The sequence below is a fragment of the Neovison vison genome, chromosome 11, assembly GCF_020171115.1.
Source record: "Neovison vison isolate M4711 chromosome 11, ASM_NN_V1, whole genome shotgun sequence".
Classification (NCBI taxonomy): domain Eukaryota; kingdom Metazoa; phylum Chordata; class Mammalia; order Carnivora; family Mustelidae; genus Neogale; species Neogale vison.
The window spans coordinates 193,130,084-193,140,177 of NC_058101.1; the positions used below are offsets into that span (position 1 = coordinate 193,130,084).

The 10,094-nt window shown below is 44.9% G+C and overlaps 1 long non-coding RNA gene across 2 annotated transcripts; it reads left to right on the top strand.

Annotated features, from left to right (window-relative positions):
- The first annotated feature begins 2,132 nt into the window (after positions 1 to 2,132).
- LOC122889945 lies at positions 2,133 to 8,534 on the top strand. Of its 2 annotated transcripts, XR_006381003.1 has the most exons (3): positions 2,133 to 2,174; positions 3,490 to 3,615; positions 8,291 to 8,534. It is a non-coding gene; the product is annotated as an uncharacterized LOC122889945 (long non-coding RNA). The 2 variants fall into 2 exon arrangements; XR_006381002.1 differs by lacking the exon at positions 2,133 to 2,174 and having other exon boundaries at positions 3,412 to 3,615.
- Positions 8,535 to 10,094: the final 1,560 nt, after the last annotated feature.

The following is a 10,094-nucleotide window of genomic DNA, read 5'->3' on the forward strand; positions in this document are numbered from 1 at the left end:
TAAATTGTATCACACTCCCACTTCAATCTCTGCTGATTGTTTTTTTTTTTGCAGATTTTCTGCTGTTTGGTTTTAATATTTCAACATTCATAGTACATTTCCTGCCTCCCTCACACATGACAAGCTCTGCTGTCTTTTGATCCTGAAATCTTATTCTAAGAAAATAATTATATATTTGGTAAAGATGTAGCTTCAGTGACCCTCCTTGAAGTTTTCTTATGATGTTTTAGCTTTGTAGAAAACCAAATTCCAAAAAATAGTAATTTGATTAAATAAGGTGTGTAATAAAAAATAGGCTGTTGTATAGCCACCAAAAAACCAATACAAAAAATATTTCTTGATATGAAAAGATGTTCACTTGATATTAAATGATGTAAAACAAAGTTGTAAGCATTTTAATTTAAAATTTTTAATTGTGATAAAATACCTACCACATACAATTAATTGATTATGCTAACCATTTTTTAAAAATATTTTATTTATTTATTTATTTGCCATAGAGAAGTCACAAGTAGGCAAAGAGGAAGACAGAGGGGGAGGGAGAAGCAGACTCCCCTCAGAGCAGAGAGCCCCACTTGGGGCTCAATTCCAGGACAACTGAGATCACGACCCAAACTGAAGGCAGAAGCTTAACCCACTGAGCCACCCAGGCGCCCCCATGCTAGCCATTTTTTAAGCATAAAGTTCAAGCATACAGCCTTTTTTTTTTTTTTTAAAGATTTTATTTATTCATTTGACAGAGATCACAAGTAGGCAGAGAGGCAGGCAGAGAGAGAGAGGAGGAAGCAGGCTCCCCATTGAGCAGAGAGCCCGACGCGGGGCTCGATTCCAGGACTCTGAGATCATGACCCGAGGCGAGGGCAGAGGCTTTAACTCACTGAGCCACCCAGGTGCCCCTAGCATACAGCTTTTTTTTTTTTTTTTTTAAAGATTTTATTTATTTATTTGACAGAGAGAGATTACAAGTAGGCAGAGAGGCAGGCAGAGAGAGAGGAGGAAGCAGGCTCCCCGCCGAGCAGAGAGCCCGACGCGGGACTCGATCCCAGGACCCTGAGATCATGACCTGAGCCGAAGGCAGCGGCTCAACCCACTGAGCCACCCAGGCGCCCCGCATACAGCTTTTTAAAGCATACAGTAGCACCAATTACATTCACTATTGTGCAGCCAATGTCCAGAACTCCTCTTGCAAAACTAAAAGCCTATACCATGAAGCAACGCTCCCCCTCCCCATTTTCATTCCTTTCCTCCAGCCACTGGCAACCACCATTTGATTTTCTGTCCCTATGAATGTGACTACTCTAGTACTCTAGTATTTCTCAAGGGAAATCACACAGTATTTGTATTTTTTTGCCTGCTTATTTCACTCAGCATACTGTCCTCAAGGTTCACACATGGGATAGCCTGTGTCTAATTTCCTTTTTTTTTTTTTTCTATTTTTTTTTTTTCTAATTTCCTTTTTAAAGCTGAATGCTATTTCATTGTATGAGTGTGCCACATTTTGTTTATCCATTCATCCATCAATAGGTTGCTCCTACCTTTTGGCTGTTGTGAATAATACCGTTATGAGGTATAACTAAGGTCTGCTAATATCTGTGCAAGACTCTGCTCGTAGCTCTCTTAGAAATATACCCAAGAGTAGAATTGCTAGGTAATATGGTAATTCTGTTTTTAATTTTTGGCCATACTGTTCCCTGTAGAGACTGCACCGTTTTCCATTTCTACCTACAGTGCACAAGGATTCCAACTTCTGTATATCCTTACTAAGCCTTACTGTTTTCTGGGTGTCTGTGTCTGTGGGTTTCCACAGGAGCAATCTTAACAGGTGAGGTGGTATATTTTGGCAGTTTTGATTCACATTTCCGTGATGATTAGTGATGTTGAGCACTACAGGAATTCTTTATATAGTCTGGATATTAATCCCTTATATATATGATTTGCAAATTTTATCCCGTTCTGTGGTTGCCATTTCACTCTGTTGATGGTATGGAAAACATTTTTTTTAAAGATTTTATTTATTTATTTGACAGAGATCACAAGAGGCAGAGAGGCAGGCAGAGAGAGAAGAGGAAGCAGGCTCCCAGAAGAGCAGAGAGCCAGATGTGGGGCTCGATCCCAGGACTCCGGGATCATGACCTGAGCTGAAGGCAGAGGCTTTAACCCACTGAGCCACCCAGGTGCCCCTAATTTTCTTATGTTTGTTATTAACAACGTTTGACATAAACATCTTACTTTCACAGAAAATCTTAAATAGCATTTTGATTCTTTTTTTAAAAAATTTTATTCATTTATTTGACAGAGATCACAGGTAGCCAAAGAGGCAGGCAGAGAGGGAGAGGGGGAAGCAGGCTCCCTGCTGAGCAGAGACCCTGATGCAGGGCTCCATCCCAGGACCCTGAGATCATGACCTGAGCCAAAGGCAGAGGCTTAACCCACTGAGCCACCCAGGTGCCCAAATAGCACCTTGATTCTAATAAAGTTTTAGGTCATAGGTCTGTCCTTTGAAGATTTAATCAAGAAGCTCTGAAATTAAGAAAATATTTAGATTGTCAGCATTCTCCCAATGGGCTGCTGAGTGAAGGAGTAACAAGTGGTTTTCCTGAGTTTCAGTTTTCTCTTCTTTCAAACGCAAGATTTTTCCAATACTGGAATTCTTTATTCCGAAGAATTTATGGATAGACCCTATATAACTGTTGTCCTTAGGGAAGTTTTCCCAGTGCCCTCTGCTTCCAAAGGCACTTGCTCCTAGTTCTATCAGATCCATCACGGCACAGTGGCCCTGGTTCCCCGTCTAGGTTGGGATGTCCTCAAAACCCAGGACTTACCGCTCTGGGCAACACCCACAAGCCCAGTGCTCGGCATCCTTGTGGAATAATTTGCCACATCCAAGAGGCACATTCCTGTTCCTCAGCTTCCCACGAGCATTTGACTCAAGAGGCTCAGCTGACCCCTTCTTCCTATTGCACCCGTCTCCTGTCCACCCTTCTGTGACACCACACTGTCTTGCTTTTCCTCCTCGGCCTCTAGCCTCTCCTTTTCAGTCTCCTTGCAAAGTCCTCTTTATTCTCCCGCTAAGCTCTAAGGTCGGAGTCCTGCAGGGCTCAGTTCCTGCTCCTCATTTGCTCTCCTTCCACAACTGCATCTGTTGCCATGATTTTAATTCCCGCCTATGTACCAGGTATTTCTTTTTTCTTTTTCTTTTTCTTTTTTTAAAAGATTTTATTTATTTGACAGACAAAGATCACTAGTAGGCAGAGAGGCAGGCAGAGAGAGAGAGAGGGAAGCAGGCTCCCTGCTGAGCAGAGAGCCCGATGCGGGACTCGATCCCAGGACCCTGTGATCATGACCTGAGCCGAAGGCAGCGGCTTAACCCACTGAGCCACCCAGGTGCCCTGTACCAGGTATTGCTAACTACCCCATACATCTGTTAGAGCTCCAGACTTGTGTATCCAGCTGCCTTGTGATGTGCATGTTTTCTGTTTGCCCTTCCAGATCCACTCTGTACTCCTGGTGACCCTCCTCTCTGCCCTGGCACTTTGACCTTGTCAACTACATCAGCAGACTCTCTGACTTCCAGCTGGACTTAGCCAACAGAACTTTCCAGCAGGAGATTGAAAGGTAGGAGGAGAGTGAGGTCCGTAAGTTTATTACCCCCGCTCCCTCTTTGTGGTTCACCTCAGACTGGCCTTCTCTCCCTCTACTGAAGGCCACAGATGCTTCAGAAGCCCTCTCCACCCGCCTCTAGCCCCCCAGTCCTGTCTCTCAACCAGTTATTGCCCCCTTTCCCTTGCTTCCTCAGGCCTAGGCAAGGTCATGGCCCCCCACTGTTCAAGCTTCAGGGCACTGTCCCATCTCTTTGCTATCCCTAAACTCTGCCCACACCTTTATTAGAGTCTTTTCATTAAGCTCTCTTCCCCTTGCCCTGGTTTTCTGCCAGGACCCTAGCTCCTACACACCTACTCTGCATCTCCCCTTGGAATTCTCACGGTCATCACAAACATGACGTGTTCACAACCTAACTTTTGATTTTCCCGCATGCCTCTCCTTCTCCCTGCTTTCTGCACTCTTTGTGAATGGTAGCACCAGCAGACTGGGCGCACAAGGCAGGCGCAGTGGGAGTCGACATGATTTCCCATCCCCCTCAGTCCCACTGTCCTCTGTCTCACCCATCACTATGTCTGGAAGATCAGCTTCACACAGCCGGCTGCTCCTGACTCAAGTTCTCAGCCTACGTATTACCTTCTGGAAAAAATCTTCCTCTCCACAACCAGTTAAGGGCCCTTCATCCTTTTATCCTCTTTCCATGTGTCAATTTGTTTGCTTCTTAGGAAATAATACCACTTCCTAATATCTCTTAAGAAGTGATTATCTAGTTCACTTGAGAGTTATATCCTTTTCGTAGAACAGGATGACTCTGAGCTACAAAGGACAGTGACTGTAACTCTTCAGGTCATCCGGCTTGGAGGCCTGTGTTCCCCGAGGCTGATTGAACACGGCACAGTTACTCTCTAAGGTTCCAGACCTATGTCCATGCTACCCTCGTCAAGATTCAGTACCCTAAAAAGCCTCATGGAAAATGAACCCTTGGCTCTACCTGTCTCGTCTACGTTGGCAGAAATAAATTACATGACATCTCGGGTTCTGTAAGAGCCCCGTTCTACTGGCTCCAAGTCCAAGGACTTATCCTTGACTGTACAGTTGTTTCAGATAAACTCCACATACATAAACAACTTTCAAAAGATGTGATCTAGATGCCTGAAATGCCAGATTCGTGATTTAGTTACTTGGCCCAGTCGGTAAGCTGCAAGTTCAGAAAACAAAACAAACAAACAAAAATCTAAATGAAACAACATATTTCTGAATCAAATTGCCTCCCTTGTGTCAAAGTCCTCATATGCATGGAATCAGATGGAAAACAGAAATAGATCTATGTGTTATCTGAACTGAACTGACGTATTTGCCTTTTTGCTCCTTGTGAAGCATTGGCTGAAAGAAACACCCATCATGTTTGATATATGGATTCAGAGCTGAGAAACCACCATGGTGTGTAGTTAGATTGCACCCTGTGCATTGGTTCTGTCTGCTTCAAGCTTCGGGCTTGAATGATGCCAAGGGAATCATTACTGTGGATGCTACCTTTGGGCGAGGTTTCAGGGAAACAGAGAGATGGAAAAAGGCTAAAATGATACAATAAATGGTCCATTCCATGGACATCGTTGAGTGTTATGGACCAGGCATGGCTTTAGGGTCTGTGTATTGACCGTGGTTTGAACCTCATTCCTCCTCAGTGACCCTCTTCCAATCATCTTCCAAAGACACTGGACATTATTTCCTTCCTGGACTGGTTAAAAGAAAAAAAAAACCAACAAAGAGACCAGGAGTCATGGCTGGAACTAGTGCCTATTTTTCTAGAAGGCTCTCCTTGAGCTCCCAGCAATTTCAGAGGCATTTCCTTCACTTCTGGGTTCTAAATTCTTAAGCAGTCTATTCACCGTTAGAGGAGGAACCCTTCTCCTGTGGAGAGCTGGTGATTTGGACATCCCAAGCTGCTTGAGTCCTGTCCCTGGGTGTGATTAGGCCTTAGGAAACCAGGATAGCAGGAAGACAGCTCGTGGATTATAGAGCTTTGTACAGTAGTCCCATATCTTCGGTTTTGCTTTCTGCAATTTCAGTTACATGCTGTCAGCCATGGCCCGGAAGCCAAGATCCTCCTTCTGATATGTCATCTGGAGTTCAGCAGTAGCCCACACTAGGTCACAGCTCCTACATCTCCCACCGTACTTCCCCTCATCACGTAGGGGAAGTGACGTCCCACCATCACAAGAAGAAGGGCCAGTGCAGTACAATAGGAGATTTTGAGAGCGAGAGAGAGAAGCTACATTCACATAACTTTTATTACGGTGTATCATTATAATTGTTCTGTTTTCTTATTTATTAGTTATCGTTAATTTCTCACTGTGCCTAATTTATAAATTAAGCTCTATCATAAGTGTGTATGTATAGTGTATGTAGGGTTCAGTTTCACTAAAGTTCTGGAATGTATCCCCTGAGGATAAGGGTGGGTGGGACCACCATATAGTATTTATATTATTGCTGCTGGGACTGGGGGCAGCCTCCATGGTGGGGGAAGGTGTTACCTGAAGAGACCAGAGGTCACAGGTTCTTCATAGTCTCAAGACTTACATTTTTGCTGTTGGCCTACCAGAATGGGGGGAATGAAGTCCAATCCCTGCATTGTTCAGCTGAGCAAATAGTGGCTCAGGGGTGTGTTTTGTCTGGGGATACATATCTAATCAAGTCAATTTAAGGAAGGCCTTACTGTGTGCCGATGGTTAATTTTATGGAGTCATCTTGGTGGAGTGTGGGATCCACTTGTTTGATCATACATTAGCCTCTGTTTGCCGAGAAGATTTTTTGGGGACATGATTAACATTTATTTGTTTATTTACTTATTTATTTATCAAGGGAGAAATGGAGTGGGAAGGGTAAGAGAGAATCTCAAGCAGGCTCCATGCCCAATTCAGAGTCCAACTTGGGGCTCGGCTCACAACCCTGAGATCATGACCTGAGTGGAAATCAAGAGTCAGTTAACTGACTGAGCAACCCAGGCACCCCTAGATATGATTAACATTTAAATGAGCAGACTTTGAGTAAAGCAGATGTGCTCCATCATGAATGAGGTGAAGGCCTTAAGAGAAAAGACTGGGACCCCCCTCACTCAAAGAGGAAGGAATTCTGCCTCCAGATTACAGAATCAGTTCTTGGAATCTCCAGTCGCCCAGGTGGCCAGCCTGCCCTGCAGATTTTGAACTTGTCAACTCCCTCAAATTGCATGAGCTGAAAATAAATCCCTTTCTCTAGAAACATCTTGTTGGTTCTGCTTCTCGGCAGAACCCTGAGTGATACATATGGGATGGGGAAAGTGGGGGACAGACAGGTGATCAGCACCTGGCTTTCAGGTACCCGGACTCTGCTTCGATGGCCACTTAACCAGATAATATAGCAGAGTTGTTGGTCTGTCCATAGCCATGTAAGGCCTGACGTCATTGGGGAATAAGTGATTGTCTTTACACATTCAGCTTTTGGAGTGACCATTTTATTTTATTTTTATTTACTTATTTTTTTTAAAAGATTTTATTTATTTATTTGACAGAGGTCACAAGTAGGCAGAGAGGCAGGCAGAGAGGGGAGAGGAGGAAGTAGGCTCCCCGCTGAGCAGAGAGCCCGACACAGGGCTCGATCCCAGGACCCTGGGATCATGAACTGAACTGAAGGCAGAGGCTTAACCCACTGAGCCACCCAGGTACCTCTGGGTAACCATTTTAAAGCGCCACAAGCAAAAAGCCAAATCAAATCCATCAAGATGCCTTTGAAGGTACAGTATTGCTCTTCTGAAAGAAATAGCCTCACCTGATGTGGGCAGATGACTGCGGAAGCCATCCGTCTGCCGCCGTGCCAGTGGGAGTGCCACGGGTTTGTCATATATGCGTGCTGTGTTCCTGCCACACGCTCAGACTCTGTATTCTGGGAATTAAGCTGAGGAAAATTTCTACTTCCTTGACAGCAACTGCCAGCACGTGCTTGCTTTAGTACACACTATACATGCAAATCTGGTGTTCTCAGGAGAGCTGTGTGAATTCTCTGTTGTTTGGCTGCGGAGAGACAAAGAAAAAGAACTAAAATGTGAAATCTCAGTTTTTATCTATCATTATCAATGTTGACTACCTTCCAGGGAGGCCTTAGGTGGGAGTTACAAAATAGGATACGTTATCATCTCAAAACAAATGAGCTGATATTACATAGTACAAATTATATTAGTTATGACTTCAGTTCCTTTTATGTCTCTTCTCCATGAGTTTAGTTATATGGGAAAAGTGAAATGGCAAAGTTGGCAGAAAATATTTGAACAATTAAGATTTGGAATACAAATACAGCTTTCAATGTATTCACTAAACAGCTTGTTTCTGATCAGATCTTTTTTTTAGTATATGTTCTGCCGAAGCAAGCACTGATCAGATCTTTTTTTAAAAGACTTTTTTATGAGAGAGAGAGAGAGAGTGTGTGTGTCCCCCCGAGCGAGGAAGGGAAGAGGGACAGAATCTCAAGCAGGCTCCTGGCTGAGTGCAGAGCCCTACATGGAGCTCGATCTCACAACCCTGACATCGTGACCTGGAGATCATGACTTGAGCCGAAACCAAGGTCAGATGCTTAACCAAATGAGCCACCCATGTGCCCCCTGATCAGATCTTTCTGATTATTGTCTTCTCTCCTCGCCTTCCTGCCACTGGGTCAGCCCGATGGTGACAGCCAGTGGTTCAACAGGGTTCTCAAAGGGCACAAGGAAACACTCAGAGCGAGGGATGGAGCCAACTCAAGGAGACGGAAGGAACATTTCAAGAAACTAAGAGGTGAGCAGATGCTTGCAGAAACCAAAGAGCTGGAGTTAAGGATAGAAGCTGGCTATAAACTGTGAATCCCAGATGAAAAGGGATAAAGTGACCGACCAGAATGCACCCTGGCCTTCCTGCTTCACTGGACTGTGTGTGAATTTACTGTAAAGTACTGGACAGTCAGAAGAATGAGCAAAGGAAAACTAGACAGCCATTCCTCAGCTCTCCTGTCTTCTTTAGGATTTCCTGCTAGCTTTTGCCACCCTTAGCCTCCACCCACCCCGATAACTACCACCTACCCCCAACTAATCCGGTTAACAGACACTCGAAGTGTGTTACTCATCATTACGTAGGGTGCTTGCTGCTGGATGGAACTGGGGGAGGCAGTGTGTGAGCCTCCTGGCTCCCTATGCCTGACTCGCCCTTTCCTTGTTCAAACGTGTTGTTCCCTAGTGTGTTCCCCAGGGCCCCAAGGGAAGGCTTGCTGTGATTCATGTGACTTTTAAGTGTGATAGAAATGCAGGACCAACTTGTTAAAGTATTTATGGGGATCTATTTTTGGGAGACAAAATCTAGCCAAGACACACATCGAACTTCAAAAAGGAAGACAGAGCAACAGTGATGAAGAAGATGTGGTCATCAGGACGGAAGGACACCGAAGCCGGGAAACATAAGACAAAGTCTTTCATGTATCTCATTCCTGAGACATTTGTGATAAGCCTCTGGAGAGTTGCTAAATGTGGTGTGTACGTTGGGCTGTAAGCCCTTTAGAGCCAACTCCAAAAGGGGCCATGCAAGAAGTTACATGACTGGGGAAGGGGGTTACAGCGGAAGTACTGATGCTCTTGGAATAGAGATTAGAGTAAAAACCACCCTTCCAGTCTGCACATGGCTGCCCCTCCCACCCCGCTGCCTCTGCGGAGTAGAGTGAACCACATTTTCTAACACCTTTACAATAAAAGTGTCAATGATCTGTAAAAGCTTGGGCTGTAGCTGTATAGTGATAAGCAGTAGTCCCTGCCACGCCCCCCGAATGTTACGCTATACTAAGAAGGGGGAATATGCTATGATTTAATGGAGAGAGGAGATTGAGTGGACGGCCGTGCATGGGCACTTCTAGAGTGCAGATATGTTTCACATTTTATGTCCAACGTCTACGGGTGGTGTAAAGTGCAGCGTTCTGCATAGACACTGACAGCCTGTCCAGTATGTCTCTTCTTGAAAAACATGAAGTGGCTGCAAGGACTCATGAAGGAGGTAAAATATACTTCTGTTGGGATTACAATAATTCCTACTTATGGGAAACATGTGAAAGAAAACAAAACGGTGGCCCTTCCAGGAGGCATGGGGGAAGGGGCATTAATGCAAAGGAGCCAGCTCACAGCGGGAGGAGGAGGGGTGGGTTGAATCCAAGGAGACTAGACGCTGCCCCCCCGCCCCCGGACTAATATGAGAGGTTCTCAGAAGAAAACACCAGAAACGTGCCCTGGGGATGCAGAGGACACATGCCTCCAGCAGGAATGGCAGGGACCTCTTGCCAGGGCAAAGGGAAGAGGAAAACAGGGCAAGAACTGAGTCCTTAGAACTCTCTCAAGCAAATGGTGTAATTATTTCCTCCATGGCAAAGTGCTTTTCGTGATAGGCCATTCTTCTGAGTTTTGTGTGATTTCTTTGTTTTCACTTTTGTTTTCGTTCTAGAGAGCTGGC